The following is a 9,414-nucleotide window of genomic DNA, read 5'->3' on the forward strand; positions in this document are numbered from 1 at the left end:
GGATTGAGTTTAAAGTCTGGATCAGTGTCCCGGAAGTAAACAAAGATACCAGCCCCAAGAAGCAAGAGAGGTCAAGGAAACTGAAGCCCCCATGAAATTCACAGAAATCTTTTGTGGATCTGTGGACCCCCACAGGCCATGGAATTACATGTGTCCTACATTTAAGGCAATTTTGCCCAGATCCTTAGGGCCAGAGGCTCCAGCAACCATCTGATTTACAGTTACAATTTTCATGACATTTACTTTTGAGAGCATGTCTCCTACATATGTTGTGTGATTAAAAGCATGGGCTCTCCAGACAGTGATGGGGAGGAAGGATGGCCACAGCAGTTACTGCCTCTATGGAGGCATCTTCCCAGAGGATGTTTTGATCTTTCACCAAATGATGAGCAAAGAGAATGCAGCTGTCTCCAAGTCTTCTCAGAAACACAATACGTAAAACTCTGGGCTCTCTCTCTCTTTGCAAAACTCAATTTTCCTGAGTTGACAGCTCAACTTACTCATAAGCAAGCTCAGACAATTCACTCTCTTGATCCCTGCTCAGTGGGGGTGTTGCGTGAATAACAGTGACAGCTCAAGACAAGCAGTCCTGGGAACAATTGCAAGAATGCAGGGGTGGTTGGCTGTGGTTTTCAAGAGTGTGAAGGGATGTGTGGGTTCCTTGAAGATGCCAATTCCATGAGTCTCAGGAGGCAGCAGTTGGAAGGGTAAATGAGGAAACAGAGGAGTTTTAATTTCAGGCTAAGGTCTCAATTGCAGTGGAAAATGGGTGACAGGTGGTGGCTGCTTTCTCAGTGATTTTAAGCTCATTTAAAAATTACATAACTTGGCCATCAAGTGACAAAAACTAACTCTGTAACAGATGACTTTTACTTTTTAGTCCAATGGTGCTTTCTTCCATACATATCTCTCTCTCAAGTTGGAGCTGGGATTGGACATGAATTTGTGCATGTTTAAAAGACAAAATTTTACAGAGGATATTAGCAGTATCTGGCAGAGCAGTCCATGGGCAAGCCTGCATTCAAGTGATCACTTAATCCTAGCAAAGTGCACTGCAAAATTTATCATTTCTTCCTAGAAATGAATCCTGAGTCCTATACTAATTAAGTTTTGGAAACAAAATGGAAAATTTCCTGTTCACTGCCATAGTTCTACACGTATTCATTTGTTCTCTCCAAAGCAATTAGTTCAAGCAATCTTTTAGATGCTGTCAGTTATGGATTTTATTAGACTGTATGTAACAGAAAACCTATTATAATGGCTTAGCCAAATGGAGATTATTGATGTTCGTCATGTAATGAAAACCCAGAGCTAGGTAATCCTGGGCTTGTGTAGCTGCTCAAAGGACCAGGCTCCTTCTACTTTCCTATAATTTAGCTCAGGGATTTCTTTCTCATCTTGTAAGTAGGCTTCTCCTTTTGGCTCATGTCAGTATTTCAGGTAGAAGAAAAGAAAGAAGCAACAAGAAATGGTAATGCTTGCATTAAAAAACTAAAATATTTCCAGAAATTCCCAGTAGATATTTGCTTACATTTCCTAGGAAAGTACTGTCATTTGGCTTCTCTTACCTTAAGAAAAACTGGGAAATTGAATATTTTAGTTTGCTACATCACTGACCAAAGTAAAATAAAGCTTATATAAGAGAGAATAAAAGTCGAAGGGATACTGGGAAGAAAAACAGCCATGTCTGCTACACCTATGATAAGCTCATGCAGATGAGCTTCTGCTTTGGAGGAATCTAAACATGAAGCAAATTATATTAATTCATTCACGTACTCATTTACTCATTAAGCAAATGTTGATTGAGTTATTATAATAGTGGTGCTGATGGTGCAAAGGTTATATGCAATCCCTTCCTTCAAACATATTAAGGTCTAGTGAGAGGAAACAGACACATGGATGACTGCCCTGCGATGGGGTACCCCTTGTGAGAACAGAACCAGGGTGCAGCTAAGGAAGCGCGAAGGAAGGGCAGGTGGGCCCTCAGGAAGGCGGTAAGCAAAGACTTCTCACATGAGGTGCTTGATAAAGGAACACTTATACACTACATTTCCAAAGGATGGACTTGAATATCATGTCAATTAAAAGGTAGAAAATTTTAGAGTCCATGTGCCTCTTATTAACTATATGATCTTCCTGAGCATTGAGTTCCTTCCACTGTTTTTACCAAAATCATAGGGCTAGCATAAAGATCAAATGAGCTGGGGTGCCTGGGTGATTCAGCTGGCTGAGCATCCAACTCTTGGTTTCAGCTGAGGTCATGGTCTTGGAGTCCAGAGATTGAGCCATGTCTCAGGCTCTGAGCTCAGGGGTGAGTCTGCTTGAGATTCTTTCCCTCTGCCCAACACCCCCACCCAACTTGCACTCTCTCTTTCTCTCTCTCTAAAATAAAATTTTTATAAAAATATCAAATGAGCTAATAAGAAATGAAATTAACTTGCACTAATAAGTACTAAATCACTGTTGATTGAACACAAGACTGAATGCAGATTCTACCACTATCTCCATTTCACAGCTAAGGACAATGCTGTTGACAAGGTCAGGTACCTTATTTATAGTCTCATAGACAGCAGTGAAAGAACTGAAGTCCCTAACCCAAGACATCTGACTCTAAAACCCACCTGCTTCATGCCTTCCCCACTTCCACCACAGGATTTAGAAAACATCCAATAGTGTAGTTTATGTTGTGCATTATCAGTTTACACAATGTCTGTGAAGAAAATGTGTTGGTTCTATAAAGTCATCAAATTAGGGTAATTTGGCCAATTTGGTGGAATGCTCTCTTTACTGGAACTTTGAGTTTTATGTGAAATTATTTTGCTTTCTATAAATGCCCAGTGTATTTATAAGTATCAGTTATTCCTCTTTCATTAAGGGCTTTCAAAAAACACTTAAAGTAGTGTTTAATAAGATATATAAATACCAAAACAGGATAAAACTCACTAACTAAAAAAACCAAAACAATGAAAACAAAGCTAAATATAATCACCAAAGGAAAAGGAAGAATTAAACAATAATGAGTAATATTGATAGAACTGAAATCAAAAAGTCTACATTTAAGAATTTTAAGATCATGAGATACATTTAAGAACTGTAAGATCATGAGACATAAAACTCACTAATGATCTTCCAGAGAACCAAAGCAAAATTGAAATAGGACATGTGACAGAGTTCTAATTGCATAATAAAAGGAAGTGGCTCTTCCTGTATTATAAAAGGAACTGAAGCTAGATTTTCATTTGTTTTACCAATTTTGAAACCACAGGAGATTGTCATTTTGCTCTTTATGGAAGAGGTGCTTAATGTCCCGATTTAGAAGATTGTTAAGGTTACAGGTATTTTTAAAATACAGGTGACCTACTTGCCAATCTTCTCGAAGAATTGTTTTAAAATAGGTAACATGTCCATAAACATGCCTAAGACCAAAGTGGTTTGATGCTAGGATACAGAGTGGACAAAGGAGCCTTTCTGGGAGCACATAACACTCTGTTGCTCTGGACAAGTGGAGATCTGTAATTGCACTAATTCTTTAATATCAACAAGGCACTAGCACTAGTGGAGACTTTCCAGGCAGCTGTCTTCAGAGAATAAACCAATTATATCCCAGAAAAAAGGGGCTGAATCCTTCAGTCTTGCCTTTAAATGACACAGTATTGCTTCTAAACATCTTTTCCTGACGTCCCTAGGTATTTGAGAAACAAAGCTTGTTTATGTTAGTTTCATTAAAATGAAGCAAGAAGAGAAATACAGAAAACTTTGGTATATCATCAGGTCAGAATTGTTTTCAAATAGTACTTAATTTTACCCTTTTGGACATTCCTACTATTTTAAAGTTCATATTTACTCATTTTATTCGGAGCTCTGGGTGGGTGACAGCCAAGCACAATGTCTTTTTCAAAGGAGAATATTTTCCAGGAAGAAAAGCCCAAGAATGTTGGGATGTGTTTGTAAGTATACAGCATCTAGGTTTTCTTAATGGAGTGCTGGAATGTCATACCAATAAAATGGGAATGGAAATGAAATCCTTTTTTGTGTGTGTATGGGGGAACTGGATACTGCAGAGATTTGTCAGTGATCTTATCTGGCAATCAATTCCTGGAAGGGGGAGTTACAGTAAGTCCATGCATTCATTAAAATCACTGAACAAAAATCTCAGCTTCATATGAATAGACATAGCATTTCTCCTATTTTATTTTTAATATATTTATGAGGGAAAAATCTCACTTCAACAGTTTCATTAGAGCATTTTTGACTTACAATTGGCATGCACATGTCTGGCTAAATTGTTTAGCAGATTCATCACTATTCATCCCAGAGGAGCACTCCTGAGGGAGACAGAGAGAGCAGAATTACTGGCCTGCACCTTATTAAATCCACATAATCCAGAGATAGAAACTGCCTTTAAATGAAAAGTCAGGTGCAGGAGTTAGGGGGTGGGTATTCTCGGCCACTGATGTGGAGATTAGGGCCCTGTGGCAAACCTTGGCTCTGTTTTTGGTCTCTGCTTCTCCAATTCTGACCCTTGACCTCTTGTGATCTCAACATCTTACCCAAGTGTTTCTCAAACTCTATGCCAATTTCATAATAATAATTAATTATATTTTCCTGAAGAATAAATTCTTGTTGTTTCAAACCTGTAGCATTGCTTCTCTTGCCACTAGGCATGCAGATCAACAGGCAGACAGTTGTAGAAGTTGGCATAAGTTCATACTGTACTACAGGATCCTGGAGTCCCACAAATAAATGCAGGGAGCCTCCACTCACTCTGTTTCAATGTGGCCATCCCATAATGCATTTCCATAAGCTTTTAACATCCCAAGTGGAAGCAGAACTCTCCATAATGTTTTTAAACTTACTGTATGAGATATTTAAAGTTTATAGTCAGAACACTTCAAATGTCAAGCAACAAATATCATTGGTCTCCTCTGTGAAAAAGAAATAGTGTTAGTCTCCAAAAGGCTTAAAAATGCATTTCTGCTATCATGGAGCTCACAGAATATGGGGGTAACAAGACAATCATAACAAATTGATTCTACAGAATGGGGAATTAGGAAGTAAGAGCTAACAGTACCTATTCATTTTTTATTCAAGTGACATTAATTATTCCTCTGACTTGGTCACTGTGCTTGGTCCTGCAACCAAATTAATGAATAAAACACACAAGACTCTTGCCTTCTTCAACTCCCAGTGAAATGAGGGACCAAATAATAAAAATAATCAAACACATAATGCAGTATCAAATTCTTATGAAGGAATAGTCCAGACCACTATCAAAAACAGGGGGATTCAATTTATATTGGACCTTCAAGATATTCTGTCTGCAGATGTGAACTTTATTCTGAATAACGGAAACAAATGAAACAAGGAGGGGAAGGCAGGCGGTAACCTGGAAAGAAGATAAAGCTTGGACCCAGTGGAGACATAATCTTGGTACATTTAAGAAACAGAAGACAAATGTGACTAGTGTATGCTCCAAGAGCAAGTAAGTGTGGTTGAAGTTAAGAGAGGGGAGATAGGCTGAGGTTTTACAAAAGAGATAAAACTTGAGTCTTGATACTTCTATGGAAAGTATTCTTCCTGTGATAGAGAACAAGCTTGACCTTCTCTCCCCCATGCTTTCTCTTGAGGTAACATAAAGGCTGACAGTGGTCTGTGATCCCAGCAAATTTCATCACTGTCAATCATTCTGGAGAAATTTTCAAGAAAGTCTCTTGGAAAAGCAAAATGTGAAACAGGTAATATCAAAAAGTGTCCTAGAGAAGGTCAGCTGTTTGCTTATAAATCTTCCTTTGCTTCCCACATGAAATAATATTCCAGGGGCTCCTGGGTGGCTCAGTTGGTTAAGCATCTGCCTTCGGCTCCGGTCATGATCTCAGGGTCCTGGGATTGAGCCCCGTGACGGGCTCCCTGCTCAGCGGGGAGTCTGCTTCTCCCTCTCCTTCTGCCACTACCCCCCTGCTTGTGCTCTTTCTCTCTCTCTCAAATAAATAAATAAAATCTTTTAAAAAAATAAATAAATAATATTCCAAAAACTTTCTTCAGATGTTCTTGTGCACTTTGGTATTTGTGTTTGGTTGAAAGAAAGGTCTGCGGGGTTTGCGGAAGTTGACGTTTGCAATATCCAATTTGTAAAGCTCTATGTAAAAGTGTCACGGAGATGATTCAAACTTACTTTCACTGGTCATCTGGACTGGTGAATGAACAAATGTTTTACATTGGCTGATTGTTTTTAGACTTTCCTTCAGGGAAGACGATGACTCTTACTATCTGCATCATGAGGTTGTTCTTTCTAGAGCTCTTTGAAAGCTACTCACTATTTGAGGGCATCACAGTCTCCTCAGCCTGCCTGGGAATGAAAGCTTTTGCATCCAAAACATAAATTAGAATGAACTTTAAGATTTCATATTCAAATAGTTTGCAGGTTTGCCACTGGAAACATTTTTGCTTTGATGAGACCAACATGTCCTCCAACAGGCCCCTGAACTGGCCTGGATTAATTAATTCTGAGCAGAAGCAAGAATAAGCAAGAACCAAGATTCACCCTTTAATAACAAAAAATGCATGCATATACATGTGCATATATTGATATGTGCATATTTCATTTTATTTACACATAAAGAGAATTATTTGATATACAATAAGCAAGACCATAGGCCAAGCATAATTTCAATTATGTCAGCCTAGCTCTCCAGCGCTCACAAATGATCACTCCCATATGATATCCACATCATTCACCCCATGGGCAGACTCTCCCTCTTACAAAGACATTTCAAATGTAAGCATTGTTTGTCTGTTTTTTTTTAAGGTTTTATTTATTTATTTATTTATTTATTTATTTATTTATTTATTTATCAGAGAGAGAGAGAGCAGGGGGAACTTGGAGCAAGGAGCCTGATGTGGGACCCTAGGATCATGGCCTGAGCAAAAGGCAGACCCTTAACTGACTGAGCCATCCAGGCATCCGTGAAGTGTTCGCTTTTGAATTTTCAAGTCATCTTCTTCAGGAGTAAAGGCAATGATAACTGCCATTTATTGAGTATTTACTGGTGTCAGACACTGGGCTGGGCACTTTACAATAATTTCATTTACTATTTGGAATAACTCTATAACAAAGATATATATTATGATATTATTTCTATTTTTCATGTAAGCAAATTGAGGTTTATATAGGTTACTTAGCTTGCCCTGAAACACACATGTACAATAAATCAATATTAGAATACAGTCCAGAATGACCACAGAACATAAGCTTTGAAATGTCTATGAAAAAGTTGGTAATAATGTCCACAATAGCCAAACTGTGGAAAGAGCCAAGATGTCCATCGACAGATGAATGGATAAAGAAGATGTGGTATATATATACAATGGGATATTATGTAACCATCAAAAGGAATGAAATCTTGCCATTTGCAATGACATGGATGGAACTGGAGGGTATTATGCTGAGTGAAATAAGTCAATCAGAGAAAGACATGTATCATATGATCTCACTGATATGAGGAATTCTTAATCTCAGGAAACAAACTGAGGGTTGCTGGAGTGGTGGGCGGTGGGAGGGATGGAGTGGCTGGGTGATAGACATTGGGGAGGGTATGTGCTATGGTGAGCACTGTGAACTGTGTAAGACTGATGAATCACAGACCTGTACCTCTGAAACAAATAATACATTATATGTTAAAAAAAAAAAAAAAGAAGAAGAAGAAGAAGATAGCAGGAAGGGTAAAATGAAGGGGGGATAACTGGAGGGGGGGATGAACCATGAGAGACGATGGACTCTGAGAAACAAACTGAGGGTTCTAGAGGGGAGGGGGTGGGGGGATGGGTTAGCCTGGTGATGGGTATTAAAGAGGGCACATTCTGCGTGGAGCACTGGGTGTTATATGCACACAATGAATCATGAAACACTACATCAAAAACTAATGATGTAATGTATGGTGATTAACATAACATAATAAAATTTAAAAAAATAGAGAAAGAGACCTAGATTTAAAGCCAGGAAGACTGAGTTTATATCCAAATTACCCTAATTTTCATGTGTGCCTCTTATTCAACCATTCCAGTTCCTCAGAGGTAAACTCCTCAGAGGTGTAGTTTCCTTATCTTAGAAAAAGAGACAAAAGATTTATGAAAAGTGGACAGTGCCTTATCTAGTATTAAGGGTAGAAACCATTAACCTGAACTTTAAAGTTATACCAAAATTCAGATAATTTTTTATACGTGGTGCTGTTTGAGGTAATACACCATATTTTCATGAGTGACTAGCTATTAGCATCCTCCAAGCAATTTGGAAATTCTGTCTTTGATGGTACTGGCTCCGTAAGTTTCCAGTATTTTGGATGGAAAGGACTGTGTTTTGGAAATAATCACATGGAATACCGTGAGAGTTTATAGATGGCTTAAACTCAATAGGTAATGTTCTATTCCTTTGGCTGAGAGGTAGGTACAGATGCACAGTAAGTTACTTGTTTTGTGCTTTGACTAGCTTTGCGCAGTGGCAGTATTGTAGCCAATGAGGTTTATCCGAGGCGCGATTATTGCTAATTGAAAACTTTGTGCTTTGACTATGGGAAAAAATTAACAAATGCAAAATTGAGTACTGACAAATGAGCCCTCTTAATGCCTATGATCTCCAGGCAGGACTCGATTATCTTTGTATTACCTGTGTTCTCCTTTCTTAGGGAGAACTCTCAAAAGGAGATACCTTTCTCCTTATGCCCATGATCCCTCTCTGGACCACTGCACTAAAATTCTTGTGAGGTTCATCATTGAATTGTTTCATGTGTGATTCTAATGTCTCCAGGTAGAACGTCTACACCCTGAGGATAGGGTCTGTATCTGCCAGTCTCGGGTTTGTTTCCTCACAGCATAAAAATACCTGCAGAACCAAGACTGAAGGCCCCAGCTCTCCATTCTGTCCTAGCCTAGGTTTTTGGGGACTAGACATACTGGATTTGAATACTCTTTTTCTTTCCTATCTGACATTCTATGATTCTGTGAATTCTCATATAGAAACACCCATGAATAATCTGCAGGGAAAAAAAAAACAGCTCTCAAAATCTAGATGCTTCTCAAATCATAACGTAAACAAAGGAACTTACAGAACTCTGCAGTAATCAGGCTGAAAACTATGATATTTTGGAAATAGAACTTCTGCCTTTGAAAGAAACTAGTGATAACATTTCATTAAAATCATATCTATTTCTAAAGGCTACAGTTTCCCTTTCCAAACTCAGGACATTTAAGTACAAAAGCCCAGTGGCTTTTTTTGGATGTCCCATCATAGGGGACATTTACAGGGCAAACACACAGGTTTTCTTTTTCTTTTTTTTTTAATTTTATTTATTTATTTGAGAGAGAGTGAGAGGGCGAGAGGGAGGAGAGGCAGAGGGAGAGGGAGGGAGAGAGAGGTAATCT

At 38.5% G+C, this 9,414-nt stretch overlaps 1 pseudogene; it reads left to right on the forward strand.

The window, feature by feature from the left end:
* Positions 1 to 8,480: 8,480 nt before the first annotated feature.
* Positions 8,481 to 8,608, forward strand: LOC112830983 (U4 spliceosomal RNA; annotated as a pseudogene).
* Positions 8,609 to 9,414: the final 806 nt, after the last annotated feature.

The sequence above is a fragment of the Callorhinus ursinus genome, unplaced genomic scaffold (assembly GCF_003265705.2).
Source record: "Callorhinus ursinus isolate GAN/ISIS: 27379988/994484 unplaced genomic scaffold, GSC_fseal_2.0 scaffold20, whole genome shotgun sequence".
Lineage (NCBI taxonomy): Eukaryota > Metazoa > Chordata > Mammalia > Carnivora > Otariidae > Callorhinus > Callorhinus ursinus.